Here is an 18,892-nt window from a genome sequence, read left to right as displayed (position 1 = left end):
TGGATACAAAGACTTCAATACTAGCTCCCCTAAACTTCCTTGCTATGAGTTCTGACCTGCAAGGAGGTGCATGTTGCTGTATTGAGCCTCTGTGGGTTGTTCCTGCTGTTGGAAGCTGGAAAAGACACGCAACTTCAAGAAGCATGCTGTATCTGCACCGGTTTTCGATGCTTGCCCGAAGAAATTGACGCGGCGCCTTCCTGCAGCTTGAGAAATTGCTGCACACCGATACCTGTGCACCGATCTCCTACCCCCTCAAAACTCCTAAGTCCGAGATTACCCAGCCAATTCTCACGCAGGCCCTGCTGTGAGGATGCAAGAACCAACACATCATGGGACTGCAGCTGATGAGGCCAATGCAGCGATGATGTCGCCACTGCATCAAGAACCTACGCATCCCAGATAAACACACATCGCACTGGGGCACCAAGTCTATGAGAACACTGGGGCCGCAGTAAGAAAACAGCGCATTACCTTCCCGCACAGTAAAAAACGGATGCATCACCGCCCCTGCGGCTGTTTTTGTTTATGATTTTGTTTAAAGTGTTGCATCTATAGTTTGCTATGGACAGAACTGTTTCTACCTTTTTGAAAGACATGTTTGGAGTACTGTATTGTGGATTTTTGTCATTTTGGTCTTGTTTGGTTCAGATAAGGATTACTTACTTTTCTAAAGTGGTGTGGTGTCCAGTTGTAGTGTTTTCACTATATTACTATATATGTGCACAAATGCTTTACACACTGCCTCTGAGATAAGCCTGTCTGTTTGTGCCAAGCTACCAAGGAGGTGAGCAGGGGTTATTTTAGAAGTGTATCACCCTTAACCTGACTAGGAAGAAGGGTCCCTACTTGGACAATGGTGACAACCATTGCCAACTAGAGACCCTCATTTCTAACAAGGACTTTCAGGAGTGGAGTACTCCCTGGAGGCTTGATCCTGGGCTGGAGTAGAGGTATCCTGGGACACAGATGTTTGGTTACACGCTCTGGCTTTTAGACCTATAATGAATGCAACAAAAATAATATATTGTTAAAGTGTAAATAACACATTCAATGAGTTTTATGCAAATATATTGTAGCAACCTAATAGGGAAAATGAATTGAAAATCATGATTAGACCTTTCAGTAGAAATGTAATTAAGTACATAAATAGTTTATGTTTCAGACAAAACCTTTTCAACTAAATAAGTAAGAAGATGTCCTGAATTGAAAAAAAGATACATTTGTAAGAATACATGAAATGCACCAACCGTTCAACACAACACATTAGAGAAGGGAATTGTGAAATGTACAATACCAAGGCCAAAGACAGATATTTACAAAACTTAGAGCAATTTTGAGTATTAGTCATCATATTAACAGTGCAGAGTTCAGTTTTCAAGTAAGCACTTTTATTTAGCGTACAAATTCACTTGTCTTCATTTTTTAAGGTCAACAAATGTTGACTTGTGAAGCTAATGACATCAATTCAATTACATGATAAGAAAAGGGCAAAATACAAAATGAAACCATAACAATTTTCAAAAAAGAGCATTAAACAGAGATTGATCAAACAATGATGCTTTACCTTAAGTGAGAATAGTATAGAAAAGGTAGAATGAGCAAACTTGAATAGCAATATTATCACAAAACTGAAACAAGGCATTATGGTAGTTATAGTTATTTCAATGAAATATTCATCACACTTGCAAAATTGTGACTTTAAAATACCTTGTGTAATTCTGCGCAGAAAAAAACAGACATTAACTATGTGAAAGACATATGTGTTATTTGTTATTTGGAGTACAAACACTTACAAGCACCATAACATCATGTGAAATGTAATGGCTATTAAAACTTGTTATCTTAAATACAACTAAATACATTCAAACGAACAAGCCAAACAAGATGTTACTGATAAATTTAGGTTCCTATGTAAAATGTATTTTTGAGCCGACCATTGTGTACCCAATATGGCGCCAAAACCCACACTCCCCGCCGAGTCTGTCCATAGTCCCAACTCCTCGGAAGACACTGCTGGTGTATTCCAGACAATTCGACCATTGAAATCCGCCAGGAATGCAATCCAAATGCGCATGTCCTGGCGAACCTCTGCCGAGAGTCTCGTACGATGATGTCCTTCCTTCAAGCCGACCATGGACTGTGCAATCGAGCGGGAAAAGGGGCGCGCCATCGGCATTACTCTTAGGGCAAAATTCAACTGACCCACCACCTGTTGCAATTGATGCAAGTTCACTTTCGTTGCACGAATACATGTCTCAAGGGATAACCTGAATTTTAACACCTTTTCTTTAGGTAAACGAAAACAACCTTCCACTGAGTCGAACTCGATCCCCAGAAACTCGATTAAGGTCGAGGGACCCACCGTCTTACCTGGCGCCAATGGCACACCAAATTGATTCATTAGGACACAAAATTCATGTAAGGCCTGTCCACACTCAGAATCCCCGGCTGCCCCCAGAAACAGAAAGTCATCGAGATAGTGCATAACATGTTGAAAACCTGTCTTCCTCGTGAATACCCACTGCAGAAAACAACTGAATTTCTCGAAATAGGCACATGAAATCGAGCATCCCATTGGCATACATTTATACATGTAATAGCGACCCTGAAACTGGAAACCAAGGAGACGCTGATCGTCTGGGTGTACCGGGAGCAACCGGAACGCTGACTCGATGTCCGATTTGGCCATCAGCGTCCCGGGCCCCAGGCGATTCAACATGGCAACGGCCTCATCGAAAGATGCGTACCGCACCGAACATACTTCCGGATCTATCGCATCATTTACGGAAAGACCATGTGGGGCTGACAAATTGTGTATCAGCCGAAACTCACCCGGGTCCTTCTTGGGAACCACCCCTAGAGGAGAACACACGAAATTAGCAACTGGCGGCAAATCGAATGGACCGGCGACACGACCTCGAGTCACCTCTTTCCTAATCTTTACCTGCACCACCGCCGTGTGCTGTAAGACCGACATTTGATTCTTACAGTCCGGTACCCCCTGAAAATCCCCCACTGGGATGCGGAAACCATATGAAAACCCGTTCCGCAACACCCCAGCGGAAGCATAATCTGGGTATTCGCTGAGCCAAGGAATCATTGCCATGGTATCAATCGGGTCGGTAAAGGCGCCCCTCGGACTATATTAGACCTGTTTGGCGCCTCCCTTACCACCGTTATCACCCGTTTTGGCTCTGCACATGGACTCAGGATGGGATGGCTGCCCGCATCCCCCACACTCATGTCTGAATTTGCATGACCCCTGGGGCCTGGTACATTTGCCCCTGTTAAAATTCCAACAGATCCCCCTTTTACCTGTGTTGCCACTCGGCTTTGTGTGGGACTCGTTACCTGTACCTGTCCGAAAGGGCGTCCCAGAGTTTTGGCAGGAGGATTCCCCCCCGTTACTCCCTACTAATGGCACCTTCAACATCCCTGTACTCTCCATTTTTTGCCAAGACACAGAGTCGTAACAGTCCCAGGACAACAACGGGTTGTGTTCCTTAGCTTTTCTAAACAGATTATCATAGCAGAACCACTGATTGCCCCCATATGCCACAGAATACTCCATAATACGTGACTGATAGATGGGTAACTCGGTCAACAACTCAGGTCTGCGTTCCCCCATGATGGAAGTAAAAATTCCCCACGCTCTGCCCCAAGTACCAATGGTCTCATCAACCTTAAAGGCGGCCATTTTAGCGCGCCAAACACTCGGATGCATGAGCTCCTTTTGACTCTTTACATGCTCGATCTCGTAATGGTCGGTAAGCAATGAAAACATGTTTACATATTTGTCCGCCCAAATCAATTCCTTGACTTCTAGTGGGACGTGCTGGGCAATCTTCTCCTTTCGAGAAGGTGCAGAGTCCCCCCCCGCAATCGGCAATGGCCGCTTACCTGAAGTAGACCCCACGCTTGTCGCCGAACTTGGGCCTGCTGTACTTCCAACCGCTGGGACCTGCGGGAGAACAGGAGATGGAGTTTTCGCAGCCTCCCTAGATTCCCGCAGTTGTCTCATCACTGCCCGGGCGTCGTCAGCCGTGGCGCCCTCGCTATCGTTTCCCAACCACGCTGCCAATTGCGCCGCTAACTCGGGGGGCATATCCTCCCTGTTCGCAGGGGTGACCACCACAGGGATTGGGTTCCCCTCCCTTGGCGCCGGGGTTGGCTCCTCTCGTGGCGCTTCGGGAACCGGGGTCTCCCCCCCAAGTGCTCCCCTTCTGGGCCTCTTGCTCTTTCCACCGGGAATTGTTCCCTGTAAAGGCTGTTTCGGTCCTCCCTCCCCGTCCTTAGCCTCAACCTTTCTCTTCAGATCGGCTATCTCCTTCATGAGCATACGGAGCATCTCATCGGTACCGACCCGCTTTCCAACCTTCTTGGGCATTCTTAGACGGGATATCTGTAAGACAAAAAGAGGGATTACAACGCTCAAAATTGCTCTTCGTTCCGTCTCGAGCTCACGTGCAGCGGGGAGGTGCAGCTTCAGAGCACAGGAACAAGAGGACGCTTTGTTGGCTTCCGCTCCTTTTATCCGTCTTCAGGGTGGGCGTGAACCTGCCCCCGCCTGCCTCCAAGGGCGTGGCCGGCCGTGTTGGTGTCTAGGCCAGCCCACTCTAGGGCGGGAAAAAGGCGCGCCCCGGCTACGCCGCTTCGGGCATACCAGCCGAGACTCGCCTCCCGCCCAAGATGGCTTCCCGGGGGGATCGTGGTACTCGACCATACGTTCGGGGGGACCGATTGGTCGCCCCTTTCCAAATGTATTGTGCTAAACACATTTGCAACAGCAAACTTCTAAACAAAGAGGACATTTAGGTTTAGTGACACATTGAAAAGTGTAACTTACCAGTCTCCAGTCCACCAAGGATTCGTGTCAAGCCTTCAGGATGTAGGACCTGCAAGACCTTCTCCTCTCAGGTAATGAGTTGTAAGGGGGTTCTGTGAGAACCACCACCAGTCCTCTCGGCCTCCCGGTGACTCTTGGAGGTTAGGGAACACACTCTGCCCCACAGGTTCTTCCATCTCTTCTTTATTTCCTCCTGTGTGGGCAGGTTGTTTGCTACATCATTCAATCTGTTGACTATTCTGGACCACATATCCCTTTTCTGAGATAAGGCTTTATTTTAGACTTGGGCTCCAACAAACTGCTGCTCTTCTCTTCTGATTTCATGCACCATTACTGACAATCCTCCCTCAGTGAAACTTGGATTTTTGTGCATTTGCATTATCCAAATATATCAGATGAATAAAAATTAATTGACCAACAGTAAATAAATGAAAGAATAAAAAAGGAGAAGAATCAGGGAAAAACAGCAAATTAACCTGATTCTGTGACCAAATTTAGCCTTTCAAAGGTTGTGGTGTTGTGGAATGGCATAGGATCGTGGTTTGGTTTGGGGTGTGTCTGATAATGTGGTATGCAGGTGCAAATAATTACCCAATACACATCATACGTGTGATGGTATCATCCATCTGCAGGCACAGTAATAGTTTAATGTTAGCTATGTAATGTTAAAGAATCACTCCATCAGAAGGCCGCCTCTAGATGACCTCCAGCACAACTGTGAAATCTAAATCAGCCTGGCGCAATCCCACTGCCCTGATGGTGTAGGAATACTATTTGCCAGCTGAGGAGTCCACCACATACACGGCGGTGAACACTCTGTCAACGCACACAGAGCGACAGCCCGCATACCTCAAAATTGGGTGAGCTCACCACGTCAGCTTGATGGAGTACTTAGGACCCCACTGCGGTGGGATTATGGTAGTACCAACAAGATGAAAATCAGGCTCTTACTCTTAAAAAATATTTTATTTGAGAAAAATTCCTTTATCTTCATTATCACTTAATAAAACACTTTCAATTATGTTAGTTCAAAACCTATTGTGTTTGAATTAATAGAATGTAATGTTGCTCCATATTAATCTGGGTCATAACCGGATTTACATGCTAACTGCCTTCCCTCTTAGTTCATGAATGGTTCATGGTTAAAGGGGTGTCATATTTTAAGTGATGTTTGTTATATGGTTTACATAGCAAACATTTTCAGGGCTCAGATTGTGAACAAGCTCTTTGATCCTTGGTTTGGCTCTGGCTAGCCTCTCCGCGTTAATATTTTAAGTTCATCCACCACTACCGAGATTTATTATGAACAATACACAAGAGGCCATTATGAAGCCTGTTTCCGGCTTGCAGGCACTAACTCCGTGAACACAGTGCAACGGTGGCAAATGTGTGTTTCGTGCCTGGTTTTAATAAAACCATGTGTCTATAGAACATGATGCACATGCACTAACACAGTAATTTTGAGAATACTTATTATCATAATATAAGTAGGTTATTACGTTTGCAATATTAATCCCAGTGGCAACTGGTTCAATATAACCATACCACGAAGCGACACATCACTCTTGAGAATAAATAACCAGTTACTGAATTTGGATTGAAGACTGCATTTCAACCACGATGTTAACTTTGGATTAAAATAGCAAATGCATGAAACACCCTTTCTGATACACTGATAAACCAGATTAAACATGCTAATCAAAGGCATTGTTATTTGTTTTGCTGTCCCATTTTCTTTCACCAGCCAAATGCAATGTCTTGATCGATCACAAAAGGGTCTCAGCATAATTCTCTGCACTTTAAAAGAATGCCAATTAATCCGATTCTCCTGTCTCATAGCGATAACTCATCTATAATAAATGTACATCATTAACAACTGTGTTTGCTCTCTGACTGCTCTACTAGAAGTACTTACAACATTAGCTACTTCATGTCTTAAAACCTATTAAAGATTGGGGATGTGTCCTTCATTTCTTTTTCAACTTCAGGATGCAAATCCCTTTAAAAGATAAAGGGATCAGTATCTTGATGGGCTTTACTGGTGCAGCATAGAACTCAGCGTCTGTTTGTATGAATCTGCAGCGTGTAAATTCATTTAACCTGATATTGCTCTTAATCAGTGCTTTATTTTCAGATGGAATATTTCAGAAACAGAGGCAAACCTTGGTCACCGTTTCCCTGTCTGAAAACAAAGCACTATTGGGTTAAATGGATTAACTTTACACACTTCAAGCACATGAAAGCAAGGGCTAGGCTCTGGCTGAGCCAGGAGGCCCATCCTAATATGGCCTGTAGCTATTCCCAAAATGAGTGAAACATGTTGAAGCTTCTAATTGAAAACAGGATTGTCCTTCTAAAAGAAAAAATTCAAACACAAAAAATGTGAAAAAAACAATCGGTGTTAAGTAAACCACTGAGGAAACATGAAGTCTAATGAAGCCAACAGGCAAATGAATAATTAATAGTATATTAACGTAAAAGAATTACTTCCTGGTGAGTCTACATTAAAATACGCTTACTAATCAAGATTAAAGCAAGGATCAAAATACGTATGGCGAATGAGCACTCAGCGGGTCCATGTTCCTCTATTTGTAAAGTAATCAAATGGATGCCTTTAGAAAATTTCAAAGCAATACTTTTGCACATTCATCATCTTGTGATTTTAACCCATTCAGTAGGACCGAAAATATTGAAACTTTTTGTTCAGATACACTGCTTTGTTTATCATCAATATCATGATAGCCATCAATGATTGTTTATTTTGGATTAAATGTACCCATAACAAATATGAAAAATATACTTTTATAAAATCAATATAGTGCAATATATATTTTTAAAATATCCTGTGTCCTGATGTGCTTGGTGTTCTCTGGTTGTGTCCTATTGCATTTTATATATCCATGCATGTGGGTGATCATTTTTCATTTATGAACCATTGCTTCATTTTGTTTTAATTACATGTTACGAATAGTCCTCAGGATCGGTTTGGTGATAGGTAAGCCCACCTCTGAATCTAGCCAACACCTGAAGAGCTGTTATAGCACAGAGTGTTGACCGGATTGAGTGAGGGGTAAAAAAAAATAAGGAATAGTCAGGAAGGAAAGGATGGGGACAGCAGGGAGGGAGATCTGGAAGACACAAACAAACACAGGCATAAGACACAATCACTACACCTTAGGTGGGCAACTCATATCCCTGTTCCACTAAGAATTCATACCTGTAAAATAAAATATAATGCCTTGAGGATGTGATGAAGCACGTAGGGTTTGTAGATGCAGTAACTATATAGATACAGAAGAGATATGTCAGCAATACATTTTCCAAGGAGACAGCTAACACAATGCTCGGTATAACAGCTCAGTTCCAACACTAATCACCTACCTAGATAAGACTCCCCTAAACTTCACAGGGGTAGAGTGTATGCCACACCTCCTAATCCCCTGTTAACAGAGAAGTCAAAGAACAAGTTACATACATGCACAGATAAATGATAATTCTCCGATGCAATATCACCCTGGTGTTGTATTATCTCAAGAGTTCTTCTGAGAATTCCCCCGAGGGAACCCCCCAACTAATACCTCTTAGCTGGGTTCCAATATAGTTTGTAGGTCAACAAAGAATAAGTACTCCAAACAGTGCAACTATCCAATGTTCGATAGCCACAACTCAAATCACCGCCGTTGGCCGACAATACCAACCGGGTCAGATCACAAAATAATCCCCAAAGCAAACACCAGAACAAAATCAGGTTTCTATATGCGCCTAGCGCTGAAGAATGACAAGCCACAAAGCCACCGCTGTAGAAGCACACAGCGCCGCGGTAAACCAACTCTCACCCCACCAGATACGCAGGAACTCCAAGAACGAGCCAGGCTCCGGGTCCAGAATTACCGACAACTCGCTCCAGCCGCCATTCCCCTCTTATTGTATCTCGGAAGCGCGATGCGCCGCAAGGGACGCCGGGAGTTGTAGTCATATCCCGGAGGATGCCGGGATTTGTAGTTCGCGGTACTTCCGCGATCGTAACAATACATCCCTCTCTCAACCACGAGGACAGGGGCCAGGCTTCAACGGACACCTCTTATGGAACGCAGACACCAACCTCGGAGCATGGACTCCCAGAGCAGGTTCCCAGGAGTTCTCTTCAGGTCCGTACCCCTTCCAGGACACCAGATACCACAACTTACTCCTCCTATAACGTGAGTCCAGAATACGACGTACCACATACTCTTCCTCACCGCGCACCAGTACAGGAGGAGGACGGGACAGGCCCTTCGACACAGAAGGTTTCAGTAAAGACACATGGAACACAGGATGGATGCGGAGATGGGACGGGAGCTTCAGCTTCACTGCCACAGGAGTGACCCGTTTCAACACTCTGTAAGGACCTATGTATCTAGGGTTGAACACACTGTGTTTCCTGAAGCGCAGGTTCCTGGTAGACAACCATACCTCGTCCCCTACACCATATAAAGGTCCTTGCTTCCGATGTTTATCTGCCGCAGCCTTATACTTGCTTTTCACCTCTCTCAGGTTGTCTTGCGCCTTAACCAACGTCTCTTTAATGTGTGCCACTCTATGAACCACACCGGGAAGCAAAGAGTTGATTTCAGGTTGCACAAATGGAAGGAAACGTGGATGCCTGCCGTACAGACAATAGAAAGGAGAGACCTTAGTGGACCCATGTGTGGCATTGTTATAGGCCACCTCCGCCAACCATAAATACTCCACCCAGTTCTCCTTGTCATTGTCCACGTAACATCTCAGATACTGCTTAAGGGTTTGGTTCAACCGCTCTGTTTGTCCATCAGTCTGCGGGTGAAAACTGGTGGAGAGAGCTGACTCAATATGCAATGAAGAACACCATGTCTTCCAAAATTGGGCCGTAAACTGCGACCCTCTGTCAGATACTATGACGCTCGGCAATCCATGTAGCCTCACCACATTGACCATCAGCATGAGTGCCAGCTGACCCGCCGAAGGTACTTGTTTACAGGCCACAAAGTGCCCCATCTTGGACAGGTAATCCACCACCACCATTATGGTGGTGCAACCTTTATCAGCGGGAAGGCCGATGATGAAGTCCACTGAGATCCTATCCCACGGGATCGTTGGAGTAGGTAGAGGCTGCAGCAACCCCTGTGGACAGCCATGGTTCGATTTCATCCTAGCGCATTGAGCACATGATGTCACCCAACGCCCCACATCAGGTCTCACTGAAGGCCACCAGAATTGTCGTAATACACGATCCAACGTCTTGGCCACCCCCAGATGTCCTGCGCTAGGCGAGTCATGGCACCAGATGTACACCTGCCGTCTCAGAGCACGAGTCGGGATCAGCAACCGGTTTTGGAACATTGGCAGGCCCCCATACAATCTCCATTCCCGATGGCTACCCAACCATTTCTTCCAGCCAAAGGAGTTCACTCCCTGCCGAACGCTACTCAAAAAGGCATCAGGCTGCAAAACACACACCACCTTCTCTGGAGACACGATGCTTGCCTCAGCCTTTTCTTCATTTGCGCTGCACGTTGACTGACGTGTCAAAGCGTCAGCCTTCCTATTGTCAGCACCCGGGCGGAAGGTGATGATGAAGTTGAATCCTGAGAAAAACATCATCCACCGGAGCTGTCTGGGAGATAAATGACGTGCCGCAGACATGAACTGTAAATTCCGATGGTCGGAATAAACAGTGACCACATGTCTAGCGCCCATGAGGAAGTGGCGCCATTCCTGAAATGCGTCACGTATGGCCAGCAACTCCTTTTCTGCTATGTGGTAGTTCAACTCCGCAGGATTCAACTTTCGAGACATGTACGCCACAGGGTGTAACTGACCAGTGTCTGAATTGCGTTGCGACAAGACCGCCCCTAACGCCACCTCCGAAGCGTCCGCCTCCACAATATAGGGCTTGCCCGGGTCAGGATGTGATAACACTGGGGCTGTCACGAATGCTTCCTTAAGGGACGAAAAGGCGGATTGTGCTTCTTCAGACCACACAAACCTTTTACCTTTCTTTAGCAAATGTGTAATAGGCGCCACCAACCTCGAAAACTGGTTTATGAACCGCCTATAGAAGTTGGCGAAACCCATGAAGCATTGTACATCCCTCACACAAGTTGGAACAGGCCAATCCTTTACCGCCGCCACTTTCCTGTCCGCCATTTCTTGACCTCTCGGGCTCAGAATCACACCTAGGAATTCCACCACCCGTACATGAAAGTCGCACTTGCTGATCTTGCAGTAGAGATGGTTAGCCTGCAAGATGGTGAGCACACTGGTGACATGTTGGGAATGTAGTTCCTCTGATTCGGAATATACCAGGATGTCATCAATATAGACAATGACATAGTGGTCCAAAATGTCTCGGAACACATCATTCAAAAAGAATTGAAATGCCGCAGGGGCGTTACAGAGCCCGAAAGGCATTACTCGGTACTCAAACAACCCATATCTTGTTTTGAACGCTGTCTTCCACTCATCCCCGCTACGCATGCGGACCAAGTGATACGCCCCCTTTAGATCTAATTTCGTGAATACCTTAGCCTTCTTCACTTGTTCTAATAATACACTGATCAAAGGCAAAGGGTACCGGTTTTTGATCGTGATGGCGTTCAATGCCCGAAAGTCCACACATGCGCGCAGCTCACCATTGGCCTTAGGGATGAAAAAGAGTGGTGAGGCCGCAGGGGATTTGGATGGGCGTATAAACCCCAGAGCTAACAGCTTATCCAAGTATTCCCGTAGATGCAAATTTTCGGGCTCTGTTAGTGCATAAATCCTACCACACGGAATAGAGGCACCCGGAACCAGATCTATCTGACAGTCGTACTGCCTATGCGGTGGTAACCCCTCAGCTTGTTCTTCGTTAAATACCTGACTAAACGCCTGATATTCAACAGGGAGTTGTACCTTTTTTCCGCTGCGGTGGCAATACAGGACCCCCCCAACAACCCCTGAACTAGTCTCATTGAGTCCTGAAAACAATGTAGCATACAGAACTCAGAAGTCATCTGCACTGTTCTCGTGTCCCAGTCTATCTTGGGGTTATGTTTTTCCAACCAGGGTAGACCAAAAATAATGCCATACTGAGGAGCCCTGATTACACCAAACGTAAGCATCTCTACATGTTTGTCCTCCAACCGTACCTCGATTGCTTCCGTTTCAAAACTGATTGGACCCATGCTCAACTTCCTCCCATCCACAGCATACACCTCTTCTGGTTTTTCCTTAGGAACCAAAACTATACCTAGACGTGTCGCTTCTTGCAAATCAATGAACATTCCCGTTGCCCCGGAATCCACCATGGCTGAGGCTTCTATCGCTTTCCCAGCCAACATAAGTACAATGGACACATACAAATGATTAGACACATACTGCACTCTATTACTCAATGAAGGGACGTATTGAGGACTCCAAGAAACCCCTTCCTGTCTCCTAGAGTCTGCTAGTTTTCCGATGCCTTATCAGCATCCGCAGCAGCCACTCGGCTACTCCTGAATCGATTTGATTTAGGCTTCACAGGGCATTCCCTTACATAGTGGCCCTTCTTGCCACAATATAAACAAAGGCCCTGTTTACGCCTCGATTCTCTTTCAGAGGGTGTCAAGGCTGTTCTCACCGCCCCTATGTCCATAGGCTCGGAGGAAGAACCCGCACTGGTTTCTTTAGACGTATGTGTCTCTACCACTGGTTTCTTTCTGTTATCCCCCTTCCTCTCACCTAGCCTATGGTCAAGACGCAGGGCCAAATTAATCAATGCCTCACAAGTAGTAGGCTGAGGGTCGATTTGGGCAATCACGTCTTTAAGTTCATCATTCAAGCCCTGATGAAATAAAGATGCCTGTTTATTTTCGGGCCATGTGGTTTCCGTTACCAAGCGTCTAAAGGCATTCAAATATGTCACAAGATCCTTCTTTCCCTGTCTTAGTTCCAATAATTCCCTATCTGCGGTATAAGAATCTGCCCTTCTGTCGAAAACTCTTAGGAATTCTGTCTTGAAGGCCTCCCAATCATGCAACAGAGGATCGTTACGGTTTACTAGGGGGACAGCCCATTGCGCAGCATTGCCTGCTAAATAAGAAATAAGAAAGGCCACCTTCGCCTGATTAGTGGGAAATGATCTAGGCTTACAGGAATAGTGCAATGCTATCTGAGTGAGGAATACCTGCACTTTATCCGAATCCCCACAAAACCTTTCCGGTGAAGCCAATGGGACTGAGACAGGCATTTCCACCACTACAGCTTGAGGCGGTGGCGTACCCCCTGCATCGAACGGATTGCGTTGAACCACGTCAACGCGTGCCCTTAAATCAGCTGTTTCTAGCCGCGATGCAGCTACCTCTAACTGCAAGGCGCCTAAGGCCTCGATCACATCCTCTAATGTGGCCATACCAGCACAACCCGATCGGGAGGACAAGAATTCGTGGGTCGGTAATTCTGTTACGAATAGTCCTCAGGATCGGTTTGATGATAGGTAAGCCCACCTCTGAATCTAGCCAACACCTGAAGAGCTGTTATAGCACAGAGTGTTGACCGGATTGAGTGAGGGGTAAAAAAAAATAAGGAATAGTCAGGAAGGAAAGGATGGGGACAGCAGGGAGGGAGATCTGGAAGACACAAACAAACACAGGCATAAGACACAATCACTACACCTTAGGTGGGCAACTCATATCCCTGTTCCACTAAGAATTCATACCTGTAAAATAAAATATAATGCCTTGAGGATGTGATGAAGCACGTAGGGTTTGTAGATGCAGTAACTATATAGATACAGAAGAGATATGTCAGCAATACATTTTCCAAGGAGACAGCTAACACAATGCTCGGTATAACAGCTCAGTTCCAACACTAATCACCTACCTAGATAAGACTCCCCTAAACTTCACAGGGGTAGAGTGTATGCCACACCTCCTAATCCCCTGTTAACAGAGAAGTCAAAGAACAAGTTACATACATGCACAGATAAATGATAATTCTCCGATGCAATATCACCCTGGTGTTGTATTATCTCAAGAGTTCTTCTGAGAATTCCCCCGAGGGAACCCCCCAACTAATACCTCTTAGCTGGGTTCCAATATAGTTTGTAGGTCAACAAAGAATAAGTACTCCAAACAGTGCAACTATCCAATGTTCGATAGCCACAACTCAAATCACCGCCGTTGGCCGACAATACCAACCGGGTCAGATCACAAAATAATCCCCAAAGCAAACACCAGAACAAAATCAGGTTTCTATATGCGCCTAGCGCTGAAGAATGACAAGCCACAAAGCCACCGCTGTAGAAGCACACAGCGCCGCGGTAAACCAACTCTCACCCCACCAGATACGCAGGAACTCCAAGAACGAGCCAGGCTCCGGGTCCAGAATTACCGACAACTCGCTCCAGCCGCCATTCCCCTCTTATTGTATCTCGGAAGCGCGATGCGCCGCAAGGGACGCCGGGAGTTGTAGTCATATCCCGGAGGATGCCGGGATTTGTAGTTCGCGGTACTTCCGCGATCGTAACATTACATGTGTACAACATATAAGGTGTTATAACAATATATTGCCTCTGACAACGCAGTCTCTGGACCTCCAGCTGGCCGTTCCAACCACCTGATACGATGAGAGCGACAGTGTTCGATCGCATACTCCCATTTCCTGATGGGAGCTTGTGTAATGCCCATAAATGGTGGTCTGCGTAAAACCCTGTACCGTGTGGCAGGCACCCGATGGTGCCTGTTACACAGTACAAGGATTTACAGGGGGTAGCGCTAGGTACCCCATCTGCCAACAACTGTAGGCTGCCGAGGCATGGGGGCTCTGTGCAGGGACCACAAAGTCGCTCTCCAAGAGCCTTTCCATGTCGGAAAGGCCAGCACAGAAAGGCTGTCAGAAACCGACATCGTAATCCTGATGGCGGAAGCACCTTCTATAGGGGATTACGGTGCAGGTACAACTGGCTGGAAGACTCTGATAGCCAAACGGAACCACATCGGATGACCGGCTGGTTTACGTACTGACCGCCGATGAAGTCATTTGTCAGTTGGACAGCAAGCCGACCTTGTCGGTATGAAAGCCTCCGACGACTGTCAAAAAGCTCCAACTATCATTCAGAGTCTTTCCGACTGCCAAATAATGTATAGCTTTGTTATCGGTTGATAGCACATTCATTTCTCATATACATATATTAAGGTAATATATGATGTGCAGTCGAATTTTGTAAAAGTGCAACAGAAATCATGTGCTAATGTTTGCGTTTTACATTCTTCATCGCAAGGTCTGGCCTTTGCACATTAATCTGAGAATGGTATTTAAGTCTGGCACGCCCTATATTAAATCCCAGCCATCTGTACTAGAGAGTACATCTGTATAGATTAGGGAAACTATATTTAATACATTCCTTTAAATATAAACTCTGGATTTCTTGCATGTCTCCGTTCAAGCGGAAAACAGTTTCACAACTCACTAATACAAAAGATAAACCTCTAATCTCACAAGACTGATTGGTGCCCCACATTAATTATCCTCAAGTTATGCATAGGAGGTGCATTACAGTCCGCCTGGTTTATAAGTTGCCTAAAGCTGTAAAAGTGCACAAAGATCATATGCTGTTTTTTGCATTTTACAAACTTGATCAGAATGCCTGACTTTGCATATTAATTTGAAGAGGATATTTAAGTCTGGCACAGACATATATTGATTGAGAGACATCTTCAGTTTTCGTAGAAGCATCGTTCAAGCTACATACCGCAACATTTTTAGTGAAAGCAGAAAGCTGCTTTGAGCCTGGCACTTTTCAGCTGTGCACTTTTCTACTTGGGGCTGCCATTAGTGAGGCAGAGAGTGGCCTTTACAAAGCAGAGGCTAACAGAACACAATTCTTCTAGTCAGGAAAGGAATGCTGGCTAAAGATCACCTAAGACACTCAGATGATCTGAAGGAGAACATCTTTTTGGGATATAGCCCCAGCTAGTTCCTAATTAATGGATCTAGCTGTAGACTTCTCCAAGGATCAGCATCAGTAAGGACTCAGACTCCTGGGAATATGCTAGACCCTTTGGTACCATTTCTTGTGCAAGTTAATCATTGTTAGCAGATATTTGAAATGGGGTTTCTGGTTGGCTAAGGTATACACCCTGGCCAGGCAGAACCCACCTTTCTAGTCAGGGTAAGCTACATAGACAAAGAAGATAACCTGTGCCCACCCTTTTGTAGCTTGGTGCAGAGAAGGCACGCTTATCAACAGAATTAAAGTGTAAAGTATTTGTACCATATTTACACACAGTAATTTAATGAATACACCACCAAAAAGACTCCATATTGGTTTATAGTAATAGGTTTTTGTATTCTGAAAAAATAAGACCAAAAAATATAAATCACATTAAATGCCTGGAACGAATCGTGTTTGAAAATGCATTTGTTTCTTTAGATGCTTTACTGTCACATGACATGCATGAATCAAACACAGCTTTAAAATTGCATTCAGTTTGTTTAGAGGTTTTACAGTAACACAAGCACGTTCTCAAACTGGGAGCACTCACGGAATACTACACAGTTCACAGTGCTTCAGTTCCCCTCTCGATCAACCAGTCAAGGGGGGCCAACAACTTTATCTTATGTGGGCACTGAAGGAAGAGATGCCCCACTGGTCCCTAGGGAACGGTGAAGGTGCCGGATCAGAGCTGCCCCTGAGCGTGCCATTTAGAGGATGGGGCCTTGCAGGTCCTGCTTCACAGTTACAGCACCTTGGCCGGCATCTCAAGGGGCCATGCTGAGTTGTCCTTGGTCTGTCGGGGCAGACTCAGCAGTCAGATGTGTTTAGGAAGGGCATCTCAATGTGGCTGTTGTGCTCAGGCAGTGCAGCACAGGTGCAAGGTTATTTCTGGTGGCCAAGCCCAGCCCACGGGAGAATGCACTGGCGGATTGGCAATGCGGGCATTCGGGCATCGGCCGAAGGGCCGGTATCTCCGTGCCCTCTGTGGGCCGTTTTTTTCTCCCCTTTCCCAGCCAGCTGCATTAATTTCTCTGTCTCTGTCTCCGTGATCTCTGTGGACTAGGAAAGGGGAGGGAAAAAAACGGGCCACAGAGGGCACAGAGACAGAGAAATGAATGCAGCTTCACTGTGCAGTGATTATCCGCTGTGGCCTCTCCTTCACCCCCTGCCCAGCAAAGCAATCAGGCTGAGGGTGGCTGGAGAGTGGGTGATTGTTTGCAAAAATCGGCCTCCCTGGGGGCCAGGTGTTGCTCAGGCCTTTGAGCCATTTTCACCTCGGCCCCCCTGGAGCCCACACAGCACATAAACAGTGTTAGGTTTTATTTTTTGTTGTTTGTTTTTAATTTAATGCGATTTTATATAGCGCAAACTTTACCAGAAGGTGTCAGAGTGCTTTACATAAGAATCAGTTGCAAAACATAAGGACCTAGGATTACATGCATTACATAAAAGATACAAGCAGAAAAAAATTGCAAATGTACAAGTAGTAAAGTCACTCAAGGAAGAGAAACAAATGGATATACTCTAAGAGTCACATAGGAATGGTAGAGAGTACAAAGGTCTACTGCATATGGACATTGACGTGTGTAACCAAATGGTGTTTCATGAAAGGGCACGCCCCTTGAATGTGGGCCACGCCCCTTAATTATGGGCCACGCCCCTTGAATGTGGGCCACTTTTTTCGTCAGTGGCCGTGCCAAATTGTGATCCCAATCCGACCCTGGGAGAATGGTACTCGATGGGCATTGTTAAAGGCTTCTACGCCACAGGGCAAACCTGTAGGCCTGCACTGAATAGGTCTTCCCTCTGTGCAGAGGTGGCTTTCCACCTACGGAGACTCTGATCCTGTCAAATATGAAGTACTCTGACACACGATGATCATTGAACACACAAAGCATTCAGACATACAGTGATCATTGGAAACAAGCAAGGAGCATCCGATGTCTGCTTGTGTGCAGAGTGCCGCTGCCAAACTCACACATGGCAAGAGTACCACGGCGGATGAAAAGCCAACAAGCCCTTGTAAAACACCTTGGTAGCACAGCTTCAAATAAAGGTATTACGCAGAAGTTTTCAAACCAGGGAGCAGGCCAACAAGCCCTTGGAGAGCACCTTGGGAGCACAGTAGAAAAGAAAGGTATTAGGCAGAAGCTCAGCAAGCAGCAGTCCAACAAAGTTGAGCAAGAAGTAGAGTGGCAGTCCCTCCTGACAGCACAGAAGGGATTCTGGCAATGTGCAAATGTAGAGCCAGCGATGTCTGGATACAGGTCAAAGAATGGCTGATTAGTGTCAGGCGCTGACCAACGGTGCCTGCATTATGTAGAGTTTCTGTGGCATAGCCCTGTGTATTACATGTCTCATAAGGTCATCCCTCTGGGAGGGGCTAACGTCGCATATCTGACGAGATGGGCACAGAGCAGTGTGCTTAATTCTAGGGAGTAAATATATTGTTAGAGAAGCAGCGCGGCTGCACTGCTCATTTCTGGATCTTTTGGAAGCGTTCAGGTGGAGGAATCCCTCTAGGAAGCCCAGGTTCCTGAGGAAGTCTGGTGCCTCTCGCATTTTTTTTGGCCTTGTAGACGGCAGTCTCCCTTCCGTGTGGTGGTGCTTTGGGAACTTTCACAGTACCCTCTGGAGCAGCAGAGGGAGATAGAGGCTATTGGAGTCCTGCCAGTGTGTACAGTAACTTTTTAGCTTACTAGGTAGACTGGTATACTCTACTGGCAGCGAAAGAGGAAGAGGACAGGTTTAGCTACTCTTTAATTTTCGGAGCAGCTGGGTGAGCAGCTCACTCGACAGAATCTTCACCTCTGGGTTTGGCAACTTACAGGTACCTTTGTGATGAGTTGCATGTAGTGTCTGGATTGCTATACCTGGAGGAACATATTAACAATGCATATCAAAGAAGTAATTTGATATTTAGGAAGAAAAAGAAAGTCATTAGAGTCAAGAGGTTTTATTCACTTTGTTATCCATTTTTATTTCTTCTTCATATTTTCTTGGTGCTGGAGACAATAACTGTGATCAGTCCGCTCTTCACAATTAAGACCCTGGATAATCATCAA

Source organism: Lissotriton vulgaris, chromosome 2_1 (assembly GCF_964263255.1).
Source record: "Lissotriton vulgaris chromosome 2_1, aLisVul1.2, whole genome shotgun sequence".
In the NCBI taxonomy this organism is placed as follows: Eukaryota; Metazoa; Chordata; class Amphibia; order Caudata; family Salamandridae; genus Lissotriton; species Lissotriton vulgaris.
This window is presented reverse-complemented; position numbering follows the sequence as displayed.